This window comes from Danio rerio, chromosome 2, assembly GCF_052040795.2.
Source record: "Danio rerio strain M-AB ecotype USA chromosome 2, GRCz13ab, whole genome shotgun sequence".
Lineage (NCBI taxonomy): Eukaryota > Metazoa > Chordata > Actinopteri > Cypriniformes > Danionidae > Danio > Danio rerio.
The window spans coordinates 44032328-44058543 of record NC_141022.1 but is presented as its reverse complement, the minus strand read 5'-3'; the positions used below and the strand labels follow the sequence as shown (position 1 = coordinate 44058543).

Sequence of the window (26216 nt, the reverse complement as noted above, 5' to 3'; positions counted from 1 at the left end):
GTATTATGTGTCCTCGGGTCTCGTGGTGCAGGAGAGCCACGCAATGCTTTTCTTACTCCAGTGGATGGTTAATGTTTATGGGAAAGATGGACCATGGAATAACTTTCATCCTGTCCTGCATTATTGATTTTTGTTTCTTCAGCTTCTGAGCTTGCCACACTACTTTCATGCTAATGACTTTGGTTAAATCACACTAGAGTTTGTTTTCTAATATTGTGTTGTTTTTTGGGCAGGTGTGAATGCAGCAATCACACTAGAGTACACACCAAAAAAAGTGTACCAAGGTCTAAAGAAATGTTCTCTTTACTATACAGTACATATGCCAATAACCGCTGATAAAAGCCGATAACCGGTTTCATGGTTTACTGCGGTTTGGTAAAGTCAAGGTTTTAAAGCCGCTACAATTTTCTCTTATACCATTTCTATGGTATATGCAAATATTTTTTACAATTATACTATTTCGTTTTTTTAGGCAACACAGGCTCATTGTGGATATATACCGCTGTTTACATTTCTGGAGAGCGTAAATTATGAACCCAGAGATACTTAAGACCTAACGTTTTTAAAATTAACGCTACAGGCCGCCGACGGCTTCTGTTTCTTTAATGGCCCATTTCCACTGAGTGCTACGGTACGGTTCGTTACGCTTTTATGGCCGTTTCCACTGTCAAAAGGTATGAACCGACCCATACCACTTTTTGGGAAACCTTTCGGAAGGGTACCTAGCACAACGAAAAGATGTACCAAAAGGCGGAGCAAGATGCACAGCTGAATGCTATTGGTTTACAAAGATATGCCTCTGCACAAGCTAGCAGAATAAAATCAAAGAAAGCTCAATTTATAAATACACAGCCGAGATATTACACCGTAATAATATACATAAAATAACAAGCCATGGGCCATCTAAAGTGTGAACGGTTTTGCTGTTTTTCACGTGTGCTCACGGCACGTCATTATTTGAAATGACAAGCTTGATTTTTGAGCTGATGAAATTAACATGCTCATGATTATTGAAGTGCTTCTGATATCTGATCCTTTCAGTAACAAACAAACGTGAGACTGGTGCGTGAAAAAGCAAAGGAGAAGCTGGAAAAAACAAAGAAGCAAATAATTGTTTCAGAAACCTAAAACATGAACAAACTGCCCGGTTTAACTATTATCATCACCTTTTGGACTACAAGGAACTCGAATTGATGGAATCGCATGTACTGGTGAAGATTAAACATACAGATAAGAGATGTGGGCTATATCTTGCGTGTTTTTTTACATTTAATAAGTAAAAAATAAGGCCTAAATGTATGCTACATGTAGTTTTCTGTAATTGGTAACACATGTGTTACTGAGACTATAAGGGGTTGTATGTGTTCATATATGTTCATAGAAAGGTTAGTAATGAACATTTATACACAAGTATTTGTTTGTATAAAGCATCTGTTTTGTGAGAAGTGATTCTCATATCATATGTAAACAAACCGTACAGCTTTACTTTGACATTTCCTCGAGGGAGAAAGACGTCGATTGAAACGTCGTACACCATGCCCACCATTGGTACCCTTTTGGTAGTGGAAACGCAAGCCTGATAAAGGTGACCCGTACCGTACTGTAATGTACCACTCAGTGGAAACGGGACATTAGCGCTACCAGCTGACACTTAGTTAGTTTAATTAATTTATTTATCTAGCATTTTTTTTACAACACAATGTTGCCCAAAGTGCTGAACAAATTGAATACTAATTAAAATAAATCCTACATCCCATACATAACAATTAAAACATAAGGCAAACCTTATGCTAAACCAAATGCTAAAGAACAAAGATGGAGTTTCAGAAGCTTTTTAAAAAGAGATAGAGCTGGAGCGTATCTGTTCTGAAAACCTGTTCCAGAGTTTTGGGGTGATAGCAGCAAAACCCCACTTCGCTTACACCGGGACCTTGGTACCGAAAGAATAAACTGATCAGTAGACCTTAGTGATGTACCAGGATTAAATACATGTGCTGTAGGAGGTCTGATAAGTAAGACGGTGCCATATTGATAAAGGATTTTAAAACAAAAATTAAAAGGTTAAAATCAATCCCTCACCTAACAGGCAGGCAGCCCAGAGAGGCTAAGATTCCATAAACCAGGTTAAACAAATGCAAAAAAAAAAAAAAATAAATAAAAAAATAGGCTGAATTTGGGGTGAAATCACGCGGCCGTGAGGTTTAGGGTCAGCAGAAGTGTATATTGCGCCCTCTGGTGGATTTTTGCAAGAAGAGGATGTGCAAGAGAAATGTGTGATCATCAAAAAGCGTACACAGCGGTCTCTGGTGGATTTGCAAATTCAAAAAATGCGTGCAGACGTACAGTACATCCAGTTACGTATTTCACGGTCCCCAGAAATGTAGACCTGGGGCCTCATGTACGAAGACTTGCGTGGAAATCTTACTAAAACATTGCGTACGCACAAAGCTGTAAATGTGCGTACGCAGAAAAAAATTCAGATGTATGAAACACTGCGTACGCCGAATCTCACGCATATTCTTTTGTACATCTGAATGAACGTGAAACTGAGCGCAACATGCACGAGCACAAAACCCCTCCCTGCCTCCTCCCCCGTATGAATATGCTAATGACTATGCTAATGGCAAAACCCAACGAAAAAGCAATGGCAAAAGCAAGCAAAAAGAGAAACTTTGAACAGAATGTGAATTGGAGGTGCTTTCAGAGGTAGACCGGAGAAAAGCGGTGTTATTTGCAAGTTTGTTCTCCGGAATTAACAATAAAAGAAATAAATAGAGCGGGAGAGTTTAGCTGATGCGGTTAACACAGTTGGGTCTGAACATCGCACTGAGTGCATTGAAAAAAGAAATATTGTGGTTTATATCTGTAAAATGTTGCAGGATGGTTAACAGTCTCAGTGGCGCTACTCGTAAGACCCATGTGAACAGGAATTGATACGTTCGAGCATGAACTCGGCTCGAATCCAGCATCTGATGAACTCTTTCTTGTTTTTTCCCTCGCTACATATCAGATTTTGTCAACTATTTATCACGAGAAAGACAAGTAGGAATCATTAATAAGTTCATATCAATAAGCATCATATTTTATTTGCACATTTATTGAATGGAAATGTTTCTGATTCACGCATGCAAATTCATCTTCAGATAGGTATGTAAGATTTCCATACCATACAGTTGACCAGCTAAACATTAAAGCACAATTTGCAGCGGTCGCCTGTTTTCCCAATGTAATCTGAGCGATTTACTGCACGCACATTGCTATTAAGACACTATCTGAAGATGAATTTGCAAGCGTGAATCAGAAACATTTCCATTCAATAAATGTGCAAATAAAATATGATGCACAAACTTATTAATGATTCCTACTAGTCTTTCTCGTGATAAATAGTAGGCAAAATCTGATATGTAGCGGGGGGAAAAAAGAAGAAAGAGTTCATCGGACGCTGGATTCGAGCCGAGTTCATGCTCGAACGTGTCAAAACATGTTCACATGTGTCTTACGAGCGCGCCACTGAGACTGTTCGGAGTGTTGTAACATTTTACAGATATAATAATATTGAATGGAAATGTTTCTGATTCACGCATGCAAATTCATCTTCAGATAGTGTCTTTATAGCAATGTGCGTGCGGTAGATCGCTCAGATTACATTGGGAAAACAGGCGACCGCTGCAAATTGTGCTTTAATGTTTAGCTGGTCAACTGTATGGTATGGAAACCTTATATACCTGCTGAACCCGTCTCATACAGCTGCCATTGCAAGGCTCAGACACTTTGTAGAGAGCAATTTAACACAACTGCCTCTAGGAGTCGCCAATGGAAATAAAACAGACACGCACAAAAAATGTGCGTACGCCTGCCAGAAAGCTGCCGTGAAGTTGCGCACATTCCCACGTTCAGTTCATTGTTAGTAAATCCAAACGTGAGCGATTCTGAGCGTGAAACCTGGCGTACGCAAAGTTTTTGTGCGTACGCAGCGTTGATACATGAGGCCCCTGGGTACGTATCCGCAATGAGCCTGGGTTGTTTTTAGGGCAACAATACAGCAGAAAAGGACCATTCACATCAAAATCTACTGGTCAGCTCACGATTTAGGAACCATTGAAAAAACTAATTGTTCACACACCAACATCCAAGCATGCTTAAGACCTTAGCAGGACAGGTGCATACATTATATCCAAAGAAAAGAAAGATATCCAAAGATGCCTTTTCAAGTTGTAAAGAAATCTGTATTTTTAAAAACAATGAAAATAGCAGAAGTCAAGGATTTACTTAAAATATTTAGTCAGACATGTGTACTGTTCCAAAAAAATGTAAATGTTTCTTATTGACCTTATTCTTCAATGTGGAAGTGCACTCGTTTTATAAATTGTTTTAGAACTTAAAACCAATTCAGTTGCCTATGTGAGAAATGACTAGGAATAATAAACACCAGAAAATGGTTAAACTACTTGCTCTACCAACAAGTGCTCATGACAATACAGAGAGAGAGCAGAACAATATAATAAGGAAATATCAGTTTGCAACATCAAGCTAGTAAATACATTAATAAATGAAACCTAGTTGTAAATCGTGACCATTATCAGACTAGTTTAATTGCCCATTGAGCTAGTTGTATTGCAAAAACCTGGCAACTGTCCTCTGTTCCTCATGCAGCAAACTAGACATCTGTATTTGTTTAGAATCCTGTCAGTTTAAACATGCACAACAACCTGATTGTCAGATAGCGTGTAACACAAGTATTAAACTAAGCCTTTTTTCATGTCAATTATAAAAACACACAGAAGGTCACAGTGTGTTTACTACATATGGAAGCAATAATATTAAGGATGTAGAGGACTTTGGCTAGGGAAATAATAATGCTCGGACTGTTGAAACAAATATGCTCCAGAATGATTACAAGCTGTGCGAATGATATTTCCAACCATCTTTTCTTCACTCTTTTGTTGTGCAAGTCTGAACAACTATATATTTCCTGTGCCTTGCAGAGTTATACTTTTACTTTAACCACATTTCTGGTTAATGATGTCAGAATTTCCGGTATTTTGGAATGGATATGTGAATGCTCTTTTCAGGAAAAATTCCGTAACCTCTTCGCCTGTGTGAACAGCTCTTTTTTGAATTTACCGGTCGTTCCGGATTTTTTCCAGATATTTACCGGTATCACTGTGTGAAAGGGGCTAATGACTGCTCACTATTCAAACATGTTATTTCAAGAATAGTATCAACTAGTGGTGTAACGTATCACAAATCTCATGGTTTGGATCACATGTCTTTTTTAGTCACGGATCAAATCATTTTTTTTTGATTAGACAAAAAGATGAGAAGACAAATGTGATTTGCTTTCCATTTATTACCAAAACAGTACTGCAAGACACTTTTGGTTTTAACAAACAGAACTTAGAACTTGTAATGTTATCTAAAATTAAATGAAGAATTAATCAGCCGAATTAAATTAAATTGTAAAATATTCAGTACTCTGAAAAATTGACTGTTATCATCACTGCTGTTGATGACGCTAAATCTATAAACCTAACTGTGCTTTCACACCGAAGGCGGCAAAGTGTCAAAGATCACTCTGGCTGCCCTGGCAACAACGCTGTCTGCCTTTACTGCTCCGGCTGCGAGAGCGTCAAAATTCACATTGAACTAGTATTTAAAGGAGCCGTTGCAACACGTCAAATTACATTACCGCATAAAACCTGCTGGCTAGCATGAAAATGTTGTGCTTTTTTTATCAAATTCATTTAACAATGAAAGATCAAGTTAGTGCTCCATTTATCCAATATGTCCATATGTCTTGAATATTCTGAAGTTGTTTTAGTTAGCATGAGATTCCCGCTTTTTAACGAAAAAATATATATAACATCAATGCACATCAGTAACTCACCAGTAACGTTTTTAATGTATTTCCCTGTGAGAAAACATTGTAAATAATTGGAAACCCGGCTACTGCAAAATAAAAACCCTTGTAAACAACTGTGGTCGGAACCAAAGTTCACAGTGCTGTGTTCTCTGGACTCCTCTCAAGTGCTGGACTTGTACAGTACATTCCGATTGGTTGCTGCCGAACCAGGTCACAGCACATTACCATAAAGTTGACTTGATTTCAACTCTTCTCAACAGTGAAGATGTGCCGCAATGCTCCTCATTGATTATTGCCACTTATCGCCGCCGGCTCCCATTGAAAATGAATGATTTCCGTCTACTTTGACACTCTCGCTGCTTTCGGTGTGAACACACAGTAACATTATAATTTGTATTAAAATATTTCTAATATTTCTAATTTCCCATATTTATGTTTAGTATCATTTTCAATAAATTATTCAGTCATTCCCTCAGAAAATGTTTCATTGCTACAGTAGGTGTCACTTTTGAAGAATTACTCAGTGACATGTTTTGATGGACACCTATTGGTTAAATAATGTAATTCCTGTCTAAAACTTTCATTTTGAGCACATGATGGCCATTTTAATCTTTACCATAAACATCAGTGGTTTTATCTAAGCTATAAACTGTTATTCCAGTGTTTCTTTGACTGTTTGTAACTTCATAACTAACTCAAAAGACTAAAGACTTGAGTTTTGCATTTTTCAAAAACAGATTTGAATGTAGCCATTCGAAGGATTAATAAATATATGCAAATCACCATCATTTAAAATTTATGTTTGGTGGTTGTTGAAGTCTTGAACTTTTAATGATTAATGGTGCAGCTTACATTGAATGCGTTAATGCAGGCTAAACAAGTAGTGACAGAAAACACCTTTAATGAAAACCACATCCCGAATAATCTACCACAACTTCCGTCATCGTATATTTTACAGGAAAACCTAAATGCTTTCATACATATGATTTGAATGATGCAAGAGGCGAACAAATTTAGGATAAATCTTTCAGTAAAAAAAATGTGCTGTCCTCATGTGTTCCGAATCGTCAGTTGTGATTCACACAAATCACGGATCAATATTCTATATAGCTTTCTTTATATTCTATAAATATTCTACTTTCACTACTACTCAGTCTCTACTGTAGCTCCAATGTCATACAGTCCAATAATGATGTCAAGTTCTTGTTTTCAATAGATCATAAACCTGACCCTCTTCATGTAAACAAATGACATTAACAAAATATTCAAATTGTGCTAGTTTTTTTTTCAGTTTAAGTTTCTATTTATATGTTGCTTTTATTTAAAAAATGAGCATTCCTGAAAGAAAACAATGGACTACAATAGAGGGAGATTAGAAAGTATTTGCTGATATTGGAGAATAACTCCCTTTGGAGCAAATGTTGTGCTTTGCAACTTTGCAGATCTTTTTTTCATGCTCAAGCAACAACATTAGGAGCTAAAGGAAGTGCAAAAAGCATTAAATGACCTCTTTAATATAATAAATGCAGCCTTGGTGAACATAATAGTCTTCAGGTTCAGTGCATTCTGTGCTTAGTGATTACTGGTCACACATCTTTGCTCTCTCTCTGTGTGTATGCGTGCATGCGTGTGTGTGTTTGGAGAGCTAGTAATTCTGCAGGGGTCCTCTGGGTCTTTCCAGAACTATAAATGCGATGAAAACAATCTTTTATCAACATCCTCATTCACGCATAGTGATTAGGACAGTTCTGACATTGTACAAGTGTATTTCCATTACTGGATCTGCGTCTTGTGAATCAATACCGGAAGAAAGTATTGAAGCTTTTTTTCTTTCCTGACATTCCATTTGTAATTCTTGTACATGCTCTGCAAATACTCTTCCTGAACCACAAAGGTGAACTGTAATGGAGAAAGTGTTTTGCCTCTCCTTAAAAGCATTTCTCTGTCTGTGTATTGATGCTGTGGAGAGACTTGATACTAAGCCTTCATTGCTTTCCTCTGGTAAATTCTTTTAGAATTACTGTAATATCTTAATATTGACTATGCTTTACAAAGTGCGCTACTAATCATAGCTGTCTACTATGATTTATGCATAATTGTTTGTGGAACCACAAATTCTGCAAATTTAACACATTTAATGCTCAGTTATGTCATTTTAAATGCAACGGTGACATTGTTTGTGATGTCTTTGACAACTTGACATTAGCAAATGCATCTTAACAAAGTTTTTGTTTTTAGTCAGGTTACACAAAATTTTAAATAAGTTATAAGTTTTAAATAAGTTGTAAAGGGCACCTATTTTGTTTCTTTTATAAGATGTAAAATAACACTTTGTTGTCTTCAGAATGTGTCCATAAGGTTTCAGCTCAAAATACCCTTCAGATTTATTAATTTATTATAGCCTCCAGAATCCGCCCACTTTGGGGTTTAGTGTAGCTGTTTTTGCAGCCTGTGGTTTTAAACACAAATGAGCTGTTTGTGTGTCTGCTTCTTCTGCTTCACCCAGTGCTGGGAAAATAAGCAGTTAAGTAAATTCACTAACATTAACAAATAAAACCTTATTGTAAAATTTAAACGACTACCTCAGGGTTTTTGCTTAAAGTTGAAGACCCCACTTAGTGTTCAGCAAATTTCCATTAAAACACATTGTATTCCACTGATCTGCTTTTGATGACTACTGAAAGTTTTTTTTTTTTTTTTTTTTTTTTTTTATGAAATGAACTCACTCAAGGAGATATACTGTAGTATTTTTTAAAGGGTCACCAAGAAATTTTTTTTTATCATAAATTAAGGTCTCATTGAATTAATGTATGCAATTATTTGTGGGTTTTAATTGTGTTTTTAATTCAATGTTTTTGCTATGAAAAGCCGTTGTTGCAGACATGGCATTAAATGAAAATATACGATGATGGTGATGATGATGATGATGATATAGTGTAGCTAGCTCTCTACAACTCTTACATGGTCGCCCACTAAAGCTAAGCAGGGCTGTGCTTGGTCAGTGCCTGGATGGGAAACGACATGGGAAAGCTAGACTGCTGTCTAACGCCCCAGTGAAGGTAACCCTATACCGCTCAGTGAGTGCTGTCTTTTAGATATCATATACATATCATAATTGTCTCCTCTCCACCAATAAGCTAGTGTGTGGTGTTCGATCTAGCACAATATAGCTGTTGCCCAGTCATCCAGGTGGATGCTGCAAAAAATGTGTAAAGCGCTGTATAAATGTAAGGAATTATTATAATTATTTTCCAATGAACATTTGTAATGTTTCATTCAAAACTAAACAATCTAGTTCACCTTTGAATGTCATATAATTAATTATTCAAGCTCCAAGAATCCTAAAAGTAAACTAATCCAACAACCTCCCATGCATTATTAAAAGGCATCCAAGTTGGCATTTATCTTCCCAGTGAGGTCAGGGTAGAAAATCAGTGCACAGTAATGTATTCATGCTCACATTCGCAATAAACAAATACCAAATAATCTCTCTGATAAGCCTCATCACGATCTGCTTCTTTAATTGGCTCCCCTGAGATCAGCTATGTTCAGTGGACTAGATTGTCCAACTGCATTCAGTTATTTAGGTTGAGCAAATGAATAAAACATTGGTAGATTTATCAACAATTCAACAGAAAATGGCAAAACAAAGCTTTGTTTTGTCACAGGACGTCACCCAGAGGCAGCTCCGTCTGTGCTGTGCTCGTAGTTTTGCCAAACCCATGCGTCTGGCTGGTAAATGGGGGCAAAATGACGCTGCGTCTGACCTGAGATTCACCCCAGGTTCAGTGGAAGTTCAGTGGCACTTTGTCTCTTCACCAGCACTAAAGCCTGCAGGGCTGAAACCCTCCTGTGTGCGGCTCCTCAATATTACATAACACACTGGAGTCAATTAACCACTGAAGGACACCCGTAAATATCCTGTAATGCCTTTTTAAAGAGCTCTCTTGTATTTGAGATTTTGCAGAAATGATACCACAGAGAACATATGCAATAACCGGGAATGCAAAGTCAGATGTTCATGCAGAAACCAATCATGACTATTAAAGTAACTAAATATTTCATTTGGACCTAATTTGCATTTGATTGCTGTAGCGACATTGGTTTTAGCGATTTACCATTGAATTAGAGATTTGCCTTTGGATGTAATGGGGAAAGACACAAAACTTGGCTCCACTGTTCTTTTGTGCTGTAGATTTTGACCTTGGGTTTTGTGCTTGGCAGGCATTGCGCGGCGGCTCTGCAGGGACGGCCTGTGACCATGCTATTACCTCTGTGGTAAATTATTTAGCTTCTACAGCCTTGTCTGACTACCTACTGAAACTCAGACACTGAGGCATGAACCAGGTCAGCACCTGCCATCTGACTGCAAATTCCATGAAAGGATGAAAAAGTGAGGGGGCTTATGGAATACTGTTGAATGTTTTGCTTTTCAAATTATTTGTATTTTTCTGTTAGTAATTAGAAACAGCTGCTTGGAGGGCAAAACATAAATAATTTTCTTTCTACTATGAATCCAGTTTTTTCAAACTCTAATGAGATTTGCCTCAACCAAGGCAACTAATGAAGCAAACAAAGTTTGACGATATTCAGACTTCATTAAATCGGTGCAATGGAGTACAGATAGTAAGAACAAGTAAGAACAAAATCACTGTTTGAAAGCAACTTCAAATAAATGACTGTTGTAGTAAATGCTTGTATATCAAACAGACATCAAAATATATTTGTCAGTGAATAATCTGTGCTAAAAAATCATCAAAAGTATTGTTTCATCTAATAATGAAATATGAGTGAGCTATTAAGCATTCATTCAAACTAAGATTTAGAATTTTTTTAAATAAAATAATATATTTTTAATTGGTTGCAGCTAATACACTTTTATCAGAACCTCTATTATTTATTTTATTTTGTTTTGTTTTGTTGTTTGGTCGGAATCATTGGAGAACCATGATCACAAAAAAAGGTTTCAGTTTATTCAGAATCATGGAGCTCAATTATTTAATTTGATGATTCAGTACTCTCTCTCTCTCTCTCTCTCTCTCTCTCTCTCTCTCTCTCTCTCTCTTTCTCTGTCTTTTTTTTTTTTTGGAGCACAAAAGGAGACTTAACACATCTGAAAAAAAATCCTATTTAACTTCATTAACAACTTGCTTTTAAAATATATAAAACTGTTATATATCATTACAAACACATATACATAAAAATGTAGGAATATTGTACACTACCCAAGTCGAACTACAAATAATAACTTGATCTCTAGTTGATCATTTGGTAGCAGAAGTGGCTTATATGAAAGGCAAAGGCCTCTAGATTACGCTTATTTTACCAAAATATCTGACTTTGCTTAGACAAAAGTCTTGTCACTTAACAGAAATAATGTACAGTATAGAATATAAAGTCATGGTGCAGTGGAAAAAGAATTAATATTGTGTATGACTCCCATGAGCTTGGACGACTGCATCTATACATCTCTTCAATAACTTGAATAACTTATCACTAAAGTCATCTGGAATGGCAAAGAAAGTGTTCTTTCAGGACTTCCAAAGTTCATCAAGATTCTTTGGATTTATCTTAAATGCCTCCTCCTTTCTCTTATCCCGGACTTGTTCAATAATGTTAATGTCTGGTGACTGGGCTGGCCAATAACGGAGCACCTTGACCTTCTTTGCTTTTAGGAACTTTGATGTGGAGGCTAAAGTATGAGAAGGAGCCCTATCCTGCTGAAGATTATGCCTTCTCCTGTGGTTTGTAATGTAACAGGCAGCATAAATGTCTTGATACCTCAGGCTGTCAATGTTGCCATCCACTCTGCAGATCTCTCGCATGCCCCCATACTGATGTGAGAATCTTGTGTCTGAGTGGCTTCCAAGAGGTCTTTTGCAGTGTTTGTGATGATTGGGATGCCGTTCAACAGATGTTTCATCAGACAAAAATCTACCTTTTGCACTCTTCCAAATGATCAACTAGAAGTCAAGTTATTATTTGTTGCTCTTACAACTGGGATTGACAACAAGACTTTTGTTAGGTAGTGTATAGGGTTTGATCTTAAAAAAATAAAAATAATAAATAAATATTAAACAGAAAACCCTGATCTTGACCATTAATCTTCATTTCACTCTGACCCATTCAGCAGAAGCACACAAGTGCACCATTTTTATAAATCAAAATAGAAATCCTGAAAACAGTATCAGTGTAGTATCTCTGAACTGGAACGGTCAGGTGAAAGTCAGAATGACAGTTAACAGATGAAGCAATAACTTGCTTTCGCGACAAACACAACAGAAATACAGCACCTGTCTCATCAAAAGAAAGTACATTTTATTTATTTTTCTCTCTAAAGGTCTACCTTTCTTACTTGTCTGCTTTTTTCTTTGTGAGTTTATTAAACTGCTGTGAGTTAGAATGTACAGCGCGTGTCAGTTTTGTAATGCTTTTGTTTTTTGGACCAATAAATGCATGAAATGAAGCAGGACAATTTGGTTATTTTTAATGTGACAGGGTTTAACTATTTATTCAAACACATAGATTACCCACAAAATAAAATGTACACATTTTTTTCTCACCCTCAATTGGTTCCAAACCTTCATAAGTTTCTTTCTTCTGTTGAACACAAAAGATAAAGCTGAAAACCTGTAACCATTGACATCCATAGTACACTCTCAGAAATAAATGGACAAAAGCTGTCGGTGGGGCAGTACTAGTCCTGGGCAATATTGCAAAAAAATAAAATGTTTTATATCATTCGATATCAATAATTATTGAGCATTTTTTAACAAACCATTTAGGATTTTAGGATTTTTTGTGTCAGAACAATTATAAAAGAAGAAGCTTCAATCCCGGTTTGTGGACATTAAATCAGGTTTATTTTCTACATTAACATAACTGATATCCATAGAGCAGTGGATATTAACCTGTTTCCTGTTGCAACTCCACAACAAATGTATCAAATACTCATTAGTAAAGTTCTTACTGTAGTATTTCTCACAAACCCTCTGTGAGATCTTCTTCCTTTATGTCTGTCTGTTGTCTGGGACAGCTTAGGGAGGAGATTAAAGCACGCTGACAGGCACGTGAAAACGGTGGGCATAAAGGACTAGCCTTGAAGGCGCAGTACAAAAAAAAAAAAAACGTTACCTGGTGCTCATAGGTATCAAATAGAAACTTATAAAACATAGAATAATAAATCTGATAGGTGTTTTGAGCTGAAACTTTACAGACACATTCTGGAGACACAAAATACGTATCTTAAATCTGGGGTAAAAAGGGGTAACGTGTACTTTTAAGGGCCTGTTAGAAACAAAAAAAAAAGTGCCTGAAAAGAGAAAAAAAAATACCCCAGTGACAGATTTTGTACCTTTTATTTCTGAAAGTGTAGGAAAAATAAATACTATAGAAAGTCAATGGTTACAGGTTTTCCACATTTTTCAACATATCTTATTTTGTGTTCAACAGAATAAAGAAACTTATAAAGGTTTAAAAAAAGTAAAGGCTGAGTAGATAATGATTTCTTAGTGAACTACCCCTTTAACTACTTAGTAATGTTATTTAATTACATGAATGCTTGCTATATGGTTAGGGTTAAAAGTATTAACGACATTTTATTAAAAAAAGAAAACCAGAATGAGTAAATGGTAACTTAAGTTGTTTTTTGGGGAGGTAAACTATTCTTTTAATGCTTCTTTTTTGTGTGGGAGACAAATTGCTTGTACTTCTATATACTTCTATAAACCAGAACACAATTACTTTGATAACTCATCAAGGTATTAGGTGTAGATACAGATAAAACAGTTGAACAGTCAAAATTGACTGCAAATTGATGCTGCAGAACTACAGTACTGCATTTTTGATTTATGTAATAAAATGTGAAAGACCTGCGGAGGCAGAGTTAGTGCGGTGCAATTGAAGTAATCAAATCAAGGTTAAGTGAGTTAAGTGATTAGCTTCATTTAATGTCTTTTTCATACAGCAACGTAAAAAAAAACATAATTAATTCTATGTCCTTTGGTAAAATGAAGGCTCTCTTCATGGCAGCGGCTGTAAAGTAAGGGCGGAAAAGAGCATGTGATACTTCTGCGTTTATGCATGGATTAAATACCAACCACATTCGATTATATAATGCTTTATACAATGCAGACCTGGGGGAAGTCTTTCTGAAAAAACTCATTTTCTGTGGCATATAATATTTTATGCTTTTTCCTGCCTTCAAAGCAGTAATTGTGCTGGCAATCAATAGCTTATGTACAACAAACTGACATGCACTTCACTAATGCCAATACACGCTACAAAGACGAAAGCAAATAGACAAATAGTGTTATGAAGTATTGGACATAAAACGTCAATTGATTTACTATTCATAGAATTGCTTACCATTTGAAATATGTTTGCATCTCTTTTTAATTTTTAATCTTAATTTTATAATTGGGCGAGGCAGTGGCGCAGTTGGTAGTGCTGTCGTCTTACATCAAGAAGGTCGCTGGGTCGGTAGTTTGAACCTCGGCTCAGTTGGCGTTTCTGTGTGGAGTTTGCATGTTCTCCCTGCCTTCGCGTGGGTTTCCTCCGGGTACTCCGGTTTCCCTCACAGTCCAAAGACATGCGGTACAGGTGAATTGGTTAGGCTAAATTGTCCGTTGTGTATGAGTGTGTGTGTGAATGTGTGTGTGGATGTTTCCCAGAGATGGGTTGCGGCTGGAAGGGCATCCGCTGCGTAAAAACTTGCTGGATAAGTTGGCGGTTCATTCCGCTGTGGCGACCCCGGATTAATAAAGGGACTAAGCCGACAAGAAAATGAATGAATGAATTTTATAATTGTGCAGAGCGTGAGGGATACCATTATTTATTGTTTTAAGGGATTTTGCAGGGTTATTTTTATTTTAAAACAAATAGGCAATTTTGTTAGCTTCTTCCTCAGTGCTTTGGTGTATAATCACATTGTTTGTTGGTTTTAACATTGATTTATGGGATCGATTACCTATTTGTATAAAAAAGGCCTTTATTGGTATCAATATTTCAAAGTTGTTGTTTTTATTATCCTTTTTCATCAAAACAAATGATAATAGATTACATGAAGAAAAAAGCAATAAGGACATCTGATATTCTACTATTTGTTGTTGTTATTACCAGTATTATTATTATTTTTATTTACCCTCAGAAAATTGGATTGTGCATCATAATAATACAAAGTCTTCATGCACTTAATTAAATAAACTGTAAAATTCTGCTAAAAGTTGTTGCACATTTAGCAGGGGTGTGAGCCTACACTTGTCTCCAATTCGGTTTTGATTATCATGCCATAGATCTGGTTCAGTTCGAAATCTCAGTGCATTGATGATGCTTTCCATAAACAGTTCGATTTTTTTTTTTGTATCACAACACAGTAATTTTTTAAATTAAAATATACAAATACATCAATATTTATATATTATTTGTAATGCATTTTTGTGCTTTAATACAAGCGGTCAGATATATGTACTGTAGCGCTTGCTTTTTGAGCGCTGTCAAGCGAGGTCTTATACCCCTATGATTGGTCATTGTCTTCACCCGCTCAACAGAAAGGGCTGTGCTTGGCTTTAGAATCAAAAGCACTTTTCTCCGCGGTTACAGTCTAAATGCGCATAATACGCGGTTATCAAAAGTAATGCATGATAGACACAGTAGAGAAAACTTGCACCTCACGCACGCTTGTGTCTGGATTCATAAATATCACTTTAACAGCCAAGACGAGAGGAAAAGTTACCTTACGAACACGTCAGCGGGTCAAATGTCCAAAGCGAGAGAGCAGGCATGTGCACACATAGGGCTCAACCTGTGCAGTGCACATACTTTTTTTAGTCTTTGATAGAAAGTGCCCTTCCCCAAATCAACAACCACCACCGACCACGCTCTTCATTTTGCACGCGACATCAGCCGCCCCCCACCCCCGGCTCTTCAGACAACCCTCGCCTACACCAAATAAATATATATTTATTACATTATATTTAAGGCCGCTTTCACACCTGCGGATCGATTCTTTTGTTCCAAAAGAGAGATTATAATTGTTACAATGTTGCACTTTGTTCATGGCGCTGTTTGCTTTCACACAGCAAAGTTTCTAAACGGATCAAAAGAGCTAAAACAAGTCACATGCAAGTAAACTCTCCTCACATTGGTCAGAGTTCCAGGGTTTATTTTTTAGAGTCCCGATCAGCTGTCATACATCCTTATTTATATTTATTTTAAGCGATTAGCTGCGCTTTCATTTTGAATGGTGACACACACATACATAGCCTATACATTATAGGCTTTACATTATAGAGATAAATAACAGATAAACCAAGACTGCTGTTGGGTCAATTTTCCTAAGGGATAAACGGCTCTCGTTAATAGTTAACATGCTTTCACTTTCATAATTGACATGAAACGTACATTTATCAGTCGAAATGACATCCCCCCTACTCATCATTCTTTCTTCATGTATATGCCTATTACATATCCATAATACACTGTGATGTAGCCTGTTTCGGATCGTATTGCTTTCTCACTACAACCGATCCGCTCCAGAATTAATTTCAGTCGAACTGAGACCACCTCATTCAGGCAATCTCGGACTGATTGTTTTGGCGTGGATCCGAGCGTGATTGATGGATTCAAATATGCCAAACGAACCTGCTAAATACTTAATTTCTATTAACTAATATATTTAGTTTTGTCTCAATAACAGTGCAAAACATTTTAGTAGTTATTTTGTGAGAGACTAGTAATTAGCTTAAGGTGAAATTAGGTTAACTGGGTAAGTTAGGTTAATTAGGTAAATCATAGTGGTTTGTTTTGTAACAAGTCAGGATAAAAAAAATATTCTTTTAGACCATTATTATTGACTATAGTAGTATAAAATTAGCATTTATTTGTTTATTTTTTATTATAACAGTGCTCGAAGTTGCGACCAATTTGGTCGCATATGCGCCCAAAATTTTATCTATGCGACCTTAAAATATATTTGGGAGCATTTCTGCGAGTGCTTAAAATTGTTGTGTGCGACCAGTTTTTACTGAAAAATGTTCAGCACATGCGCGGATTCGGGAGACATTCACGCAAAATGCATCTCTAAGCTCTTTGTCTGTACTTGAAAAGCGAAACGCAGCGCTCAGGAATGGTTTAAAACAGTTGTCATGTCAACTTCCTGCAGTAAACAAAGCCTAGTCCGTAATGCTTGCCCCGCCTTCGTGCTCTTCTTATTGGCCCACTACTGCTCTAGCACTAAACGCGAATGATTGGTTAATATCAGCTGTCAATCACTCAGCGCCTTCTGGCTTCGGATAACAGAGAGCTACTACCGCGAAAAATTGTAAAGCGCTGAAGATGAGAATGAAGATCACATAACACTGACAGATTTAGATTTAGAAACCATCTAGTTACAAATAATGACACATACTGATCGTGTGCTGAATGTTATTCCACCATCTACACCTTACCAAGAGTAGAAGACTTCCAGTGGCTTCAAGTCCGCTATAAAAAGTCTGTGGGATGGAGATTTCAGGTAACTGTTTGCCACATTTAGCATGAGAGCTTCTGTTTAATCCTCCATATAATTGCCAGATGCTGTCCGCCGTGCAAGGGGCAGCTATATGTCAAATTTAACACCATGTACACCATCACAAACGGGCTTGCACTGAGTAAACTAACATCGCTACTCCTAAAAAGACTAGTATTGCTGTTAACATGTATGCATATAATAAGGTACAGTATGTGTCAAAAGCATCAGTGCAATATCCGACAGTCAAAAGTGAGAACAGCAGAGTTATACCGTTAACAGATTCATTCATGCAGTGCGTGCAGGGCCGGTGAGCGCTCCGTGTATGCTATGTTCACTCAGTTTTGTTATAAAAATTTATTTTCTTGCGATAACTGGATTTCGTTGAGACATTTTCCTCACGCTTGCATATATTTATATAATTTTTTTTGCTTGTTAGTTTGATTAGTGTTGATTTCAAAAACAATAAATATGTTTGTATAAAACTTGTAGTAACGGTGCTCATAATTGGTGGGTGCGACTAAATTTTTAAATTTTTAAATGCTACCAATCAAAAAGGTTAATTTCGAGCCCTGTATAAGATGATTTATACTTCTGTCTTGAGTGATTGGCGCATACCTGGTGTGTAGTCATGCATATATATATACTTCTGCGTGCTGTTTGTGTTGCTCTGCAATAACAAGCCGCTGCCGCCAAGCTGCCTTTCCACTGCACATGACATTTGAACATGACTGTCGGAATAAGCCCCCTTGTGCCAGTCGCACAGAATTTTCAGTTTTGTTCTGCACCATGGAAGAGCTCGCAGTGTCCGAAATAAAGGAGTACAAAAGCAGGAGCCTTTATTGACTGTGCGTTCACCATGGTTGAATGAATGAATACAAGAAACTCAAAGAACGCTAGAAATTTTGAAGGGAATGTGGAGAACACATACAAAAATAATATTTGTTATTACTCATTTATAATTAGAAATGTTTGTTTTATATATATATATATATATATATATATATATATATATATATATATATATATATATATATATATATATATATATATATATATATATATATATATAGACTTTTTTTTCTGATTCAAAACATAATAAAAAATCTAGTATTTCTCATCTCTCGTGCACGGACCTGCTCAGGCAACACTAGCATATATCACAGCATACGGTCGGCTGGTCAAATACGGTACAGGAGCTCAAATATTTCAACGTATCCACAGCTCAAATCGGATCCCAATTTTTCACATACAGAGGTAATCTGAACTCCACACAGCTCCCGGACTACTCTCTATTGGAAATGAATGACTTCTGGTCTGTCGGTTGTCATTTACCATGTATAGTGGAAAGGCAGCTTCAGCCATGGTGAGGGTTATGCGACTGTGCAAAGGTTGCACCAGAGCATACATGTACCGTGCGCTTGACCCAGAAGTATGAATCAATCTTTATGTAATAATTAAAAAATCACAGATTTTTTTTATTTTATTTTTTATATATATATATATATATATATATATATATATAATAAGACTTTTTATTAATTATAAAAAATCTACCATCAACTTTTTTTTCTTCAAATGAATGTCACTTGGGTTCAGTGACTGTATATTTTCAAATATTTCTTCAACATCTTTTCTTTACTGCAGAAGAAAAAAAAGGAGTCATGTATGCGACAGCTTGAAGCTGAATATATAATTACTACACCATTTTCAGCTATCTCTTTAAATAAATGCAATTTTGTGAACCAAAGAAGCACAGTATTGTAACAGAGCCTATTTTATCTGCTTCTTAATAAATTACATACTACTTGCAAGCAATCATATGTCTGGTCTACCTGTCTGGCAATTTTTGGTAGGGGAAAAAAGGGGGTTTCTATCTATGATACATTCAGAAGGTCTTGACAAGCAGACACTTGAAGCTGTCAGTCAAAGCGTTTGTCTTTTCTCTCTTTTTCCACGCATAACGTCCTCTGTGATGTTCCTTTAACCCCTCTATCTTTAGCTGAGATGTTCTGTCACTGCCCTCACAAGAGGAACAAGCCTTATGACAGGGGGATTGTAATTGACGGAAATTGTAAGGAAACTGACTGTCATACATGTGGGGTCTTTTCACACGTCTCATTTTTCTTCGTGGACATCACATCGATGACAGTTATTACCCCGGCTGGAGTCTCAATGACAAAAAAATAACACTGCTCATTTCTGACTTTTCAAGAGCCTTAAAGAATGAAATACTTATTATAGGGTTTTTGTTGATGTGTTCCTTTGTGAGCACTGTTAAAATAAAATATACTATACTATAATATAATATACCATAAACATACCAAACTATAATAAAATAACCTTTTGCATACGTTTTCTGCCAAATGAAAGTAGCCATTATGCTAGAGAATATATATGAGCATTATCACACATGTAGCAGTGCTATATGGCAGTATATTGGCACTGCTGGGAGGCGTGCATTGGCTAGAGACCGTAGGCCGAGTCCTTTAGTGCCCCACTCCAGTGACGATGTACAGCCATTGAGACACTGTTACTCATGTGATATTGCTATTATATATCCGTCTGATGGCATAATAGTGTATATAATAATGAAAACTAAACAAAGTCTCAGAAATTATATAGTATGAGGAACTAATTCCGCCATTCATTCACATCTGCAGCTGACATCAGAACAGCAGAAAACATTGCTTTAAAAACACAACATTGCTTTAGAGCTAGTGTTTGAATTATTCTCTAGTGTAATATCTGAAGTGATGACAAATCAGGTGATTTTGCTGACATTTTAAAGGGCACCTAGGTTACCCCTTTTTTCAGATTTAATATAAGTCTTTTGCGTCTCTAGAATGTGTATCAGATTTTTCATTATACCTTTTACAAGATGCAGTTTTATACTGATTTCCAGCAGGGGGTGGTTTTGTCATACTGCGCCTTTAAGACGATTCTTTCCCGCCCACTATTTCTACATGCCTCCTCCCTCAGCTGCGTCAGACAACAGACAGACAAAGGAAGAAGGTCTTACGTAGCGTTTGTGAGATACTACAGTAAGAACTAATCTTTACTAATCAGTATTGTGAAGTTGCATTGATGAGTCACACACAATATCGTTACAAAGTTAACGCGCGCACGCACGCACGCACGCACGCACGCACACACACACACACACACACACACACACAGGCAGGCAGACAGAGCGCGCTTAGCTTAGTTAATGCTAACCTCAAATACTGTGTGGATATCTGTTATGCTAATGTACAAAATAAACCTGATTTAACTTCCACAAACCGGGATTGAAGCGTCTTCTTTTATAATTGTTCTGACACGCGGCTGTGCTGATGAAGTAAAGCTGAAGTAAAATGCTGTAATTAATTACACACATACTCTGTTTTAAAAAAACTTTAAACATGTGAAACTTACTCTTAATCACATTTGATGATGATTGCTGATCCTAGCGAACAGAACAGACCTTTTATTCCCGGTTGCTCTGCGTATGTCTGCCTGGTCTTGTTGACATATACACGCGACTACCGGAACATGTTAATGCGCGCAGCTGTCAATCAATTCGGTGGGCGGGGGGATCGCACACCTACGTAATGGTGCGATCGATTTGAAAACAGCTCCAATTGGCCGACCCTTTTTTTTTGTAGTTAAATTGAAAAAAAAAGGACTGGGTGTGTTCATATCATCCCAGTATGACGGTCTATACACTATACCAACACACAGATCTGTCCAAACAGCTTGAAAAGTAGATTTTTTACCATAGGTGCCCTTTAAGATTCCCCAGTATTTCTCTGAGGAGAAATCTCTAATAATTTACAGTATTATGTGATCTCTGTCACCAACTTGTGGTGGAATGTCAGCCATCAATTTCTTTGCATGCTGATGGACACAGACGCGCTGAATCTCCAAAACTATTTTAAAATAGGCACTATCCTTATAAATAAACTGCATAGTTTCAATCTAAACAACTACTTTCTTGCCTATAATATATATATATATATATATATATATATATATATATATATATATATATATATATATATATATATATATATATATATATATATACACATGGTTTTCGCTACATTCAATCTTCCATAGTGGGGTGCCACACCACGGCTACATTACAGCTTTTCATTCAAAAAATCTTTTTTTTTTTTTTTTTGATAGCAGGTTGTATCAAAATGTATGAATTATAACAGCTCACATTTTTCTGTAATCATAGTTGTGCTGTGCGTTATTTGTTTAACCCTTAAAGGTGACTGACTGACTGACTGGACTGCGTGATGTGTGAGGCCAGCAAACATGACTATAGCTTTCAATTTAGATGAACATGGTTTCCATACTTATACTTTATAGATAAAAGTCTATGGCTTTGCATACAATGAATTTGTCTTGCTGGAGGTTATGGCCATTTCATTTTACTTCAGGATGCATTGCATTCTGTAGATCTATTAGAGATATTCATAAATCCTCGCAAATCTATCAAATGTTGGAGACAGTACTTGTTATATAAACGCACTGAATCGCACTTTAGCCGCATTTATTTGAGAGAGCACAAGAAAATCTGCACTCGAGCAGCGTATATTTAATGGCATGCAAGAAGTTTTGTACACGAACAGAGATAATCGGCACGCAAGCAAAGAGATTTGCATGCGCATATTACATGAATGAGATCTGGACTTGTAATGCTGCACTCAAAACATTTGTAATTGAAATAGTGCCATAGTTGAAAGATCTGTGTAAAAGGCCTTGTGTTTAATTATTTTATTGAGTTTGGGTTGCATATTGGGACAATATGCATCTAGTTTTTTGAAATATATTGGATGTGTTGAATTTTTGTAGTGTAAAAGCTGCAGTAAAGGCTATATTCCAGTAAAATGTTAGTCACAATTGTGGCCAAAATAAAGATTACTGAAGTTAGAAAATACAAGAAAATACATCACAAGTTTAATTAAATATGCCATTTCTTCACAATTGCTTACTAAATTTAGTCACACTTAAGTCAAAATAATTCAAGCTATTAAGTACTGGCTTATAAACTGCCTACTATTAATATATCAACTTTTCATTAGTGGTTATGCTCTCATTCTGCATCCTGAAACCTAAACCCAACTTCTACCTTACTAACTATTAATAAGCAGTTAATTAGTAGTTTATTTAGCTATTATTGTTAGTTAATGGTTTGCTTATACAGTGAATTGTGACTTAAAATAAAGTGTTACCAAATTTATTAGCAATTTCTGTCTAAAACCCAAATTTTGCTCATTGCAATAAGCTGCAGAGAAGACGGCGACCACATCAGCTTAATATTTTTTGGAGAGCCTTCTGATATCTGTTGTCCCTCAGATTGAGACTACAGAAGTTTATAGTGTTTAGGGCGCAGGTGTTGCCCCAATATTGCTTTCTCAATTCTCAATTGAGCTTGATACTAGACTGAACGTCCATCACTCTTATTATGACGAACAGTACAGCAGTTGATGCTGTGACCATTCACACTCCTCATGTACACACACTGCTATCATATAAAGACTCAAGGCACTGAATCTGAGACCAAAAAAAAAAAAAAATGATGGTCCAGCCATCATTTGTGAATCTATTCCAGGCAGCATTTTCCTCAGAGAAAGATAAAGCGCTTTATTAATGATGTCTGCTACAGAAAGGGTCATTGAAATGTCACGTTTTATGAATGATGCACTATCAACATCCGCATCTATAATAAGAGACCAACAGTTCCATGATAAAAGTATGGAGAAATAGCCCTGTCGAGTGGATTCTAAAGGATGGACAGTCACATTCCTGTTTATAGGCCCATTTCTGATAGCTCACATTGATAGCATCACCAAGAAGCACCTGCAGGATGTGATTTGTCAGAGATATTGTGGGTTTTTATTTTATGACGCACTCTAGAACCTGAAAGGAAGCGATAGATAACGGTAAATTGTTCTTTCGGAGATGCCGACTTTGAACGCACATCATTTTAGAAATCGATGACTTGTAGTGGGTTAGTGGTTATACTATACATAGACATATTGCATATGTGCGTCAAACAGGAAGAACATCAGGTTGGAATTTATTCTGACACATCAATTTCTTTCTCTGTCTCCTTTCCTGTTGTAGTTTCAATGGCTCAAAAAGTATTTGAACACTTAAGCCTCACTTAATTATGTATTTCATCGTATTAGATGGTGAGGTATTAAACGAAGTGGCATCGACATAGGCTGAATGCTGATTATCTGATTATGGCACCGCAAGAACACACACACGCACCCTTCCAAACCCTTCACAAGAGACTATCCTAAGAGGTGAAAGGCAGCAGACAGGTGGAAAAAAAAGTCAATTTCACGCTTTAAAGATCTCTAATAAAAAGAATCGGGCACTTGTAAAACATATTATGCAGTATAATGAAATATTAATGGTATAAACTGTACAATGGGGTTCTTGTTTTGAAGGAAGTTATTTTATGCTCACCAAGTCTGCATTTATTTGATCGAAAATACTACACAGATTGTAAGAGTCTGAAATAGTGTTACATTTAAAGATAACTCTATTTAACCCTTAAATTTGCTTTTAATTTACTCACCCTTGGCCATGTAGATGGCATCTTTCTTCAGTAGAGCAGCATACAAAAAACAAATGCTTAATACTTGATCTTTGATTATTCATAAATTGCTAGTCAATTCCTACCCGCACTTGGAGAGAAAAAATATAAATAAAAATAAGCATTAACAAATATTACCCATAGCTGATAATGATGCATAGAGGTCTTATAAAATAAAAGTTAATGGGCTCACATGATCTTCTCATGCAATGACATTTTAAACTCTTTAAAATGCTAGATATGTATTTGAACGACATAAAAAGCATGTAAAACTTGGTTTTGGAACATTTATGTAAAACTTCATACATTTTTCTTTTGCTTAGTCCCTTTATTTATCAGGGGTCGCCACAGTGAAATGAACTGTAATCTTCAACATTCCGTCACTCGATGACACTTAAATACCGTCAAAATAGTCTAGTGGTTGAAAATGTCCTTTGTACAGTGTCTATTATAATGTTAATGTTGTTTTTTGTTTTTTGTGTTTACATACAAATATGGTGTAAATGCACAGTAGTTACAATCTTATTGCCACATTATATTGTTGTGACAATTTCATTATGATAATATGATATTGTTGCCTTCAGTGATTTCCTGAATATAAATACTAAAAAAATAACGCAACTGGAATAACTACAGCATTCGCCATTGACGATCTCATATGAAGCAAGAGCTTGTGATGACTTGATGACGTGTGCAGGTGTTGTATTGCTGTCATATTTCTTAGGGGTAAATTTTGAAACCCTTCTCCTTCGCACTCTGTTTCAAGGGTCAAGGATAAGGGGTAGGGGTACAAAATACAATTGGGATTGGGCCTTACTGTTGGCAGGTTTTCTGTGTCCCTTGTTATAGTTGTCTATAGCGTGCACCTTGTTGTTTATTGGGGGGCATTCTGAACCACTATACATTTTACATTCTTCCTTGGCCCAATAGGCCTAGGTACCTGCTATGTGTATAGAAAGAATGCTGATATGAGATCAACAGTTATTAGTTGGAAAATATATTTGGTGCATAGATTTGTAAGTCAGTACCTTACCAGCCACAAACCTCACCGCACACCACTGTTATGCATGGTGTCATATCACTCAGCTCGTACTGTGATTTTAAAGGACTGCAATGTATTTCAGAAAACTTACCTGTGAAGGTTGATATTAACACGCGCCTGTGTTTTTAAATATGCTAAATCCCCCAAAATAAAACTCTAAATACATCTCTGTCTGTCTCTTTTGTTGGGTATAAGTATTGTCAGCGTAAAATAAAAAAAATCAGTGTAGAAAAAGTATGTAGTTAGTTGGGCGTCTAGCAACAAGAACTAAAAACGGCATGTTAACCAGTTAAACATGAGGTCTTTTGTTGTCACAGCAAAAATTAGAGTCAGCAAGCACTTGCTCTGGCAGCCGCTTTGATGGACAGCCGTGCTGCGAACACAACTTGTGTGCTTTGTCAATTTCTCACCAAGAACAATCTCCTGGTCTCTTATAAGCAGCCCTCCGGAGCTCATTTTGTCCACAGCTGCCTGCCTGTTCACCAGCAATCAGTCAGTTCCAAAGAGCCTGGCATTGAGTAAGTGGCGCCAACTGCCCGGACGGTGTGTTTGTTTCATTTCATTCTGCTTTCGGCTTTTGGATCCTGCCCTATGTTTGCTGCTCATTGTGTCCGATGAGTCTAAATGAAGGTGTCGAGATGAATAATGCGTGTTGACAGCTGAAAGTGGCGAAAAAAGGTCTTGTCTATCCATCCTTCTATCTCTCTGAACAAGTAAAGCAGGACGAGGGTGTAGCATTATCCATCTTTTTGAGGAAGTGAGAGACGTCTGTCCTTGTGTGTCAAAGCAGAGGTCAGAGTTTACTCTGTGCACATAAGTGTCAGAAAAGCAGGAGAGCGAGATTGTAAAGAGAGTTAATTTGGTCGATAGATCACTGTCTCTGTCCCCTGTTGCAGTGCATTGAAGGTGTGAGCATTGAGCAGCGTGCAGGAAATTACCATGCGTGAGCTGTGTGCGAACACGTGTGCGTGCTCTGCTTAAGAGTAATCTGTCACCCTGACATGCCATTTAAGGGGAAACAGCAGAGTATTTTATTATTCCTTCAATGAGCTCCCTTTGTTCCGTGGTGCACCTAGCATGCAGCATGCTATATATTAGCCTTCACTCATTGTGTGATCTTTCCTTCCTTTAGGAAATAAACCATTGGTTTTTGTGTTTCACGTATTCTGGTTGGGCTTTCTAGCTCACGATGCTATACTAATAG

The 26216-nt window shown here is 36.8% G+C and overlaps 1 long non-coding RNA gene across 21 annotated transcripts in view; it reads left to right on the top strand.

The window, feature by feature from the left end:
• Window positions 1-26216, top strand: part of LOC147846451 (uncharacterized) — a 176432-nt gene that overhangs the window by 21671 nt on the left and 128545 nt on the right. For 3 of the 21 annotated variants that reach the window (XR_015478806.1, XR_015478808.1, XR_015478797.1), the window contains exons 5-6: window positions 10088-10256; window positions 11539-12338. The exons of 15 other annotated variants lie outside the window; for them this stretch is intronic. This is a non-coding gene — a long non-coding RNA (uncharacterized LOC147846451). Of the gene's footprint in view, window positions 1-10087; window positions 11149-11538; window positions 12339-26216 lie in introns of those variants that run through there. 3 more of the 21 variants (XR_015478804.1, XR_015478795.1, XR_015478805.1) reach the window with 3 other exon arrangements.